Here is a 6,950-nt window from a genome sequence, read left to right as displayed (position 1 = left end):
AAAAAAAAATTCCAAAAAGTCTCTCATTAAGACCAACCAAAACAACACCAGAAGGTATGCGTTTTTCAGTTCTCCATCAGGCTGGAGCTCATCAGGTTGCATGTTAGAAAAACAAAACAGAAAAACGGGGAGGGGGGAGAATCTCTCACTTTATGTCATTGCGGCCTCTTGGCCAGGATTCTGTATGGAGCTCTGCAAGGCTTTCCACACGTGAATGCTTTGCTGATGAGGAGGCCTCAACAGCTTGCACGATCATGTGTTGGGTGCTCCTTTTAAATTTGGTGTCGTCAGTATATTGAGCTGAAAGCCGGGCGACGGGAACACTGGCTACATTGTACGCACACTTAAAAGTAAAAAAGGTAAAGGTTTCCGACTCTGGGATGACGTCGCATCACGACGTTTTCATGGCAGTCTTTTTACGGAATAGTTTGCCATTGCCTTCTCCGGTCATCCACGCTTTACTTGACAGTAAATGCCATTGCAATCTCCAGGATTTACGTCTGATTAAAACTGCTTAGAATCGAGCCGCGGCTGGACGTGGAGTCAGTTTCCAACCGCTCCTTTTGTACCATCCAGGTACAGTTCAGCTCCAATTTCCACCACAAATCCCGTACCTCTAGCTGGTGACGGAGGCGGAGTCCGGCGAGACGCGCCGCCCGGGAGCCCGCCTTCCTAGCCAGGCTGCAGCGGAAGGGGCGGTGTCTGCGTGAACCGCTGTGGGTTGATAGCGGAAGCGTAGCTCATGCTAGAGGAGGCCTGAAGGCGCCTGGAAAGTACAGGTCAGTTGGCGCCTGCCGGAGAAGTTTGGGTTTCATCTCTGGGGCGGCTAGCTTCGGTAGTAACGAAAAGTGGCTATAGGCCAGCAGTAGCAACTCTTCCCCTCGCGGTAATGGAGGTTTAACTTTGGACACGGGAAGCAATAATTAAGAAAGAAAGTGCCTCTGAGCACGTGCAGACACTCTTCCCCTGCGTACGGAGTCATTTTTAGTGTCCTGCCCTAAGCTTAGATTACTTGCTGCTATGGCTGCCGGCAGTTTTAGAATACAAATTAATTATCTGGGAGGCGGGCAGAGAGCTGCAGCGTACAGTCTGCGTTTCCTAGAATGGACCCCGCTGGCTTTGCTTTTCGGAAGAAATGTGTGACAGCTGCTCATTAAAATTGCTTAGAGACCGCCCTCCACCAGCGCTACAAGTATGGTGCATAGGAACAATGGCCCATGTTCAGTATCTTTAAAAAAAATATTTCCAGTAGTGGAGTAGAAGAACTAAACCTTTAGCCAGAAAGGGACAACATAAGACTTCCTATAAGTTAATCACTGGAAGATTTGTGCATCTTTCATAAAGTATTCTGTAGCAACGTTGACAATCCTATATCAGAAATCTCATAGCAATGCTATAGCAGAAAAGCGGTGTACACATAACATTTAAATATAGATAGACTTCTGTCTAAGAAAAGTCAAAAGGAATACGAACACTTGCCGGCTTGGATGTATTTTTGAGTTTTATGACTAGTTTATTATAAAGAAAAGCTGGAGGAAATACGTAGCTCTTACACTAGTGGTTAATTTGTGCAGGGTGTTACTGAAATTCTTGTAGCCAATAATAAAACTTGAGTTTGCAAAATAACGTATTTAAGGTATGTTTTTCTCTCTGCCTATGGAGATGAATGCTGAAGACATAAAGAATTCTGCATTTAATATATATATATTTGTGTTTCATAGTCCAGACAAAAGCTAGTGATTTCTTGTGATTTTCTTTCCCAAGACATCTGATGCTGATAGGCAAGAAGAATTTAACCATGCAGTGTTGCATGTGTCCAGTGTCTCATTTAAACTGGCCTTTAAGGCATTACATGTGCAGTGTTAACATTCCAGAGTTAATGGCCTCAGTGCATGTTGTGCTGACATGCTAATATTGCATGTGTAACAGAATTGCACAAGCATTGGAACAGTTTAAACTTGGGGTGTCAAACATGCGGCCTGGGGCCCCTGAGCAACTGGCTGCCATCTGCTTTCTTCTCCCTCTCTCTTGCTTCCTTCTCCATCAAAGCTCTCTTTGCCACGCTTGCTCAGTTGCACAGGAGCTACAGAGGAAAGGGTGGGGGGAGGCAGAGCTTGCTTTGCCAGGCTCTCTCCATCCCACAGCAGACCTACTAAGCCAAGCCTCTCTTCCTTCTATTGGCTGAAGCTCCTCCCCATCCTTATCCCCTGGGGAAGGAAGGAAAGAGCCAGAGCTTCTTTCCCAGTTCCTTGGATCCCATGGGAAAAATACAAAGAAAGCGCCTTTAAGACCAATGAGTGCTAATGTTTTAAGCATATTTTAGTTTAAGTTTTTTTAAAAAAAAAACCTTTAATTGTGTTTGTGTCCTTTATAAAGTTTATATCTCTGTTACCTAATTTTAAATAGGTACACAAGTGGCCTGGCTGGACATGGTCCAGCCTGACAAGGTCTCATTTATGTCAGATCCAACTCTCATAACAAATGAGTTTGACATGCCTGGTTTAAACAAGATGGTGGACATGTGCAAACTCACAAGGATCTTTCCTGGCAAAGTCATATTTTAATCAGATGCCAGAATTCTGCTCAGGAAGCTGTACATATGAGAAGCTAAATGTACATAACACTTCACCAGGGTGGGAAAAAATGTGTTTAGTAAGAGCCTTGCAGATCTTATAAGAAGAACTTTAAACTAAATCATATGGGGAAGTGAGACAAAAATTCAAAGCCCAGTATGATGTCAACAAGAATGCTCAAGTTTTGCGGGGAGTGGCACATAAGCTAGGTAATATTAACTCACAGGTAAGTACAGAAGTGAAAACATCAGGGCTCATAAAACATGGATTCCAATGTCTCCACACTAATGCACAGAGTATGGGAAACATTTATTTATTTATTTGGATTTATATACCGCCCTCCCTGCCAAAGCAGGCTCAGGGTGGCATACAGGAGGAATTTGAAATCTTAATACAGGAAGGGGACTCTGACCTAATAGGTGTTACTGAAATTTGGTGGGATGACAGATGACATTCACCATTGGGATATTAGGATTGAGGGGTACAATGTATTTAAACGGGACAGACAGATAAGGAACTGCTGGGGAATAGCATTATATGTAAAGGACGTATATACTTGTGAGGAAATATCTGAATCTGAGCATGGAAGTTCAGTTGAGCGTCTCTGGGTAAAAATAAAAGGAGTAGGAACTAATAGTGATTGGGTGGGGGTCTGCTATAGACCACCAAGAAAGACAGAGGACTTGGATGAGATACTCCTAGAACAAATGACAAAGTTCTCAAAGAGACAGGGTGTAGTAGTCATGGGAAATTTTATTTACCCAGATATCTGTTGGAAGTCCAACTCTGCAAAAAGCAAAAGGTCAAATAAATTCCTGACTTGTCTTGCTGACAACTTCATTTTCCAGAAAGTGGAGTGGGGAGCAAGGGGATCTACTATCTTGGACTTGATTCTCATCAACAGGAAACTGGTTGATGAGGTGAAAGTAGTAAGCCCTTTGGATAGTAGTGACCATATAATTTTGGAATTTACAGACTTGAGGAAGGGAAAAGCTGTATTTAGTCATATAAGTTGGACTTCAGGAAAGAAATTTTTGGCAAACTTAGAGTTATGCTAGGTACCCATGGACACAAACGCTTAAAGAGAAGGGAGTTCAAGAGGCGTGGGGGTTTCTTAAAAGCAAAATATTGAAGGCACAATTGCAAACAATTCCTATGAGAAGGAAAAATGGGAGGAGAAAGAAGCCAAGGTGGCTCCATAAACAACTTTCTAAAGACTTGAGATATAAAAAAGACTCATTTAGGAAATGGAAGGAGGACCTTATAACCAAAGATGAATATAAACAAATAATCAGTGCTTGTAGAGAGAGAGAGTTAGGAAAGCTAAAGCTAAGTATGAGCTTAGGCTAGCAAGAGATGCTAAAACCAACAAAAGGATTCTCTTCTTATGTTAAAAGTAAAAAAAAAGTGCAAGGACATGTTAGACCCCTTGTGGGGACAGGAAAGTGAAATTATGACAGGTGATGAAGAGACTGCAGAACTGCTCAATTCCCACTTTCCTTCAGTATTCTCTTGTGAGGGAACAGGGGCTCAACATGGCAAAAACAGAACATATGATGAGGGAAGTGAGTTACAACATAAGATCAAGACTGGGCTAGTACATAAACACTTAGTGTCTTTGAATTAAACTAAGTCCTTGAGGCCAGATGAACTGCATCCAAGGGTACTAGAAGAACTATAATTTCTGAGTCTCTGGCCATTATTCTTGAGCATTCTTGGAGAACAGATGAGGTGCTGGAAGACTGGAGGCAGGCAAATGTCCCCATCTTCAAGAATGGGAAAAAGGAAGATCTGGGTAACTACTGACCCATCAGCTTGATTTCTATACATGGAAAAGTTTTTAGAACAAATAGTCAATCCTTGAGAATTTAGAAAGAACAACTATGATCATGCATTAGTTTCTCAAGAACAAGTCCTGTCAGACTAACCTTTTCTCTTTCTTTTTTAGAAAGTTACTATCCTGCGGCCTGTTTTGTTCAACATTTTTATAAATGACTAGGTGAGTGCAACTTTGGCAGGGAGTGTTAGTTGGAGGTGGCAAAATGGTGGCAGTGTTGTTTGGGGGTGGAGATGGATTGAGGAGAGGCAGTAATGATCAGTAAGACTCTAGGAGAACCTCTCAGCAGAGAACTGTCTCCCTTAGAGATTAGAGGCTGACTGGTGGGGTTCTGGCCTGCCAGAGCTGGCAGTAGGCGGGTCACAGAGAGGCTACCCATTGACGGGAGGAGTGGTGACAGAGTGCAAGGCCACTCCTGTGGTTGCCATATCTTCCAATAAAAATTGAGGGATTTGCTAACGTGCTGGGCTTTTATTATATCTATGATGATGATTTGGATGAAGGAATAGAGGGAATGATTATATTGGGAAGAGTAGCAAATATGATAGAAGACAGAGTCAGGATACAGGATGATCTTGACAGACTGGAAAACTGGGCTGAAACCAATAAAATGAATTTTAATCTGGATAAATGTAAAGTTCTTCATTAAGGTAGGAAAATCAAATGCATAATTATAGAACGGGGGAAACTTGTCTTGGTGGTAGTATGTGTGAAGAGGATCTAGGGCAGGGATGTTGAATTCATTTGTTACAAGGGATAGATCTGACATAAATGGGACTTTGTGGGGATGAGCCATTGGTGTCATATAAAGGAATGCCAGGTAGCAGAGAGATAAACTTTATAAAGGACACAGACAGATACAGAGGTGTGTGTGTCATATATATATATATATATATATATATATATATTTACTTAAAATACAAACATGCTTAAAACTCTTTCAATATTTTGTTTAAAATGGAATGGTGGGGGAATAGTGGTATTAGGCAGTGCAGTTTTTAAAATAAAACATCAAGAAAATGCAAAAGGATCACAGCAGATACTAAAGATATAAAATGCTCTGAGCCTAGGAAAACATGAAATAGCTGGGCACTGCAAGTCCCCCCCCCCGGTCTACTCAGATTAGCAATGGCTAATGTAATATCCCCCTTTGGCTGTGGGTTCCCAGGTTAGAGTACTTATTAGGCACCAGTTCTCAGGCCCATTCAGCAGAGGCAAGCTGGTTCAAAACATCAACCCTTTATTTGCATGGACACAACTCCAAGAAGGAACAGGTTCAGCTGTTGAGCAGAACAGCCTTGAGAGAACTTGTGCCTGACCCAGGGTCACATCAGTAGGTGTATGTGGAGGAGAGGGGAATCAAACCCGGTTCTCCCAGATAAGAGTCTGCTCACTTAACCACTACACCAGACTGGCTCTTCCTGACAGAGAATTTCCTGAAAGAGCAGTTTCTCAGTGGAGCTGGCTTCCTTGAGAGATGGTGGGCTCTCCTTTGGAGGTTTTTAAACAGAGGCTAGATGGCCATCTGACAGCAATTCCAATTCTTTGAACTTAGGCAGACCATGATAGGGAGAGCAGGCGGGGTTGCATTGCATCAGTGCAAAGTTCTCATAGACCTTTCTTACATGCTCAGAAAAATGCTGATCACCACTTTGAGGTCAGTCAGCAATTTTTCTCCAAGTCAGCTTGGCTAGGAATCCTGGATGTTTTTTGCAATCTTCTGGGCATGGGGCAGGGGTCAGTTAGGGTGTGTGTGGGGGGGAGGTGCTTGTGAATTCCTGTGTTGTGGAGGGGGTTGGACTGCATTACCCTGGAGGTCCCTTCCAACTTTGTGATTCTGTGATTCTGTAGATAGAGAAATAGATGAGAAGAAGAAGAAGGAACTCACACAGACTTGCAGAGGGAGATCTAATTTCCCCCTTCACCACTATTTCCCTTAGTCTTCCATGAAAGACCCCATAGCCTCCCCCCTTTTCCTGCTTCCTTTTCTCCTTCCCACAAAACAGCCAACTTACCTTTATCTGCCCTTCTGTTTTCAGCCCCTCCCGCCCGCCATCTCCACCTAGGAAAAATATGGCCCGGTTGTGTGGTGCTGGCTCACAAGCCAGGCCCACTTGCATGGTAGGGAACCCTCAAGGACTTGTGTGGTGGCGTATCATTTTCCCATGTATCCCCCACCCCACATTGTTTCCCCTTTCCCTCCACCTAACAGCCCTCATATCCTCTCCCTTCTCCCTGCCTCATTTTTTCTTTTTTTCTTTTTTGCCTCATTTTTTCTTAGCTATTTTCCAACCTACCTTTTATCTTCCTTCCATCCTCAGCTATATTATTTATTTAATACCCCACCTTTCTGCACTTTGGGGACTAAAGCAGCTTACCTCATTCTCCTCTCCTTGTTATACTCCCAACAACCCTGTGAGGTAGGTTAGACTGAAAGTATGTGACTGGCACAACTTCACCCTAGTGAGCTTTCATGGCAGACTGCCACTGAAGGCTTTAATTTCTTAAAGCTGCAGGTGGTCTTTTTATCATTATGGTTT

The 6,950-nt window shown here is 43.0% G+C and overlaps 1 protein-coding gene across 1 annotated transcript in view; it reads left to right on the top strand.

The window, feature by feature from the left end:
* Window positions 1-712: 712 nt before the first annotated feature.
* Window positions 713-6,950, top strand: part of RPAP1 (RNA polymerase II associated protein 1) — a 93,407-nt gene continuing 87,169 nt past the window's right edge. Inside the window, exon 1 of the mRNA XM_060261383.1 lies at window positions 713-783. The gene's annotated coding sequence lies outside the window, so the exon portion shown is untranslated. The remainder of the gene's footprint in view (window positions 784-6,950) is intronic.

Source organism: Heteronotia binoei, chromosome 21, assembly GCF_032191835.1.
Source record: "Heteronotia binoei isolate CCM8104 ecotype False Entrance Well chromosome 21, APGP_CSIRO_Hbin_v1, whole genome shotgun sequence".
In the NCBI taxonomy this organism is placed as follows: domain Eukaryota; kingdom Metazoa; phylum Chordata; class Lepidosauria; order Squamata; family Gekkonidae; genus Heteronotia; species Heteronotia binoei.
Note: the sequence above shows the minus strand (reverse complement) of the source record. Positions and strands in the feature narration are given on the sequence as shown.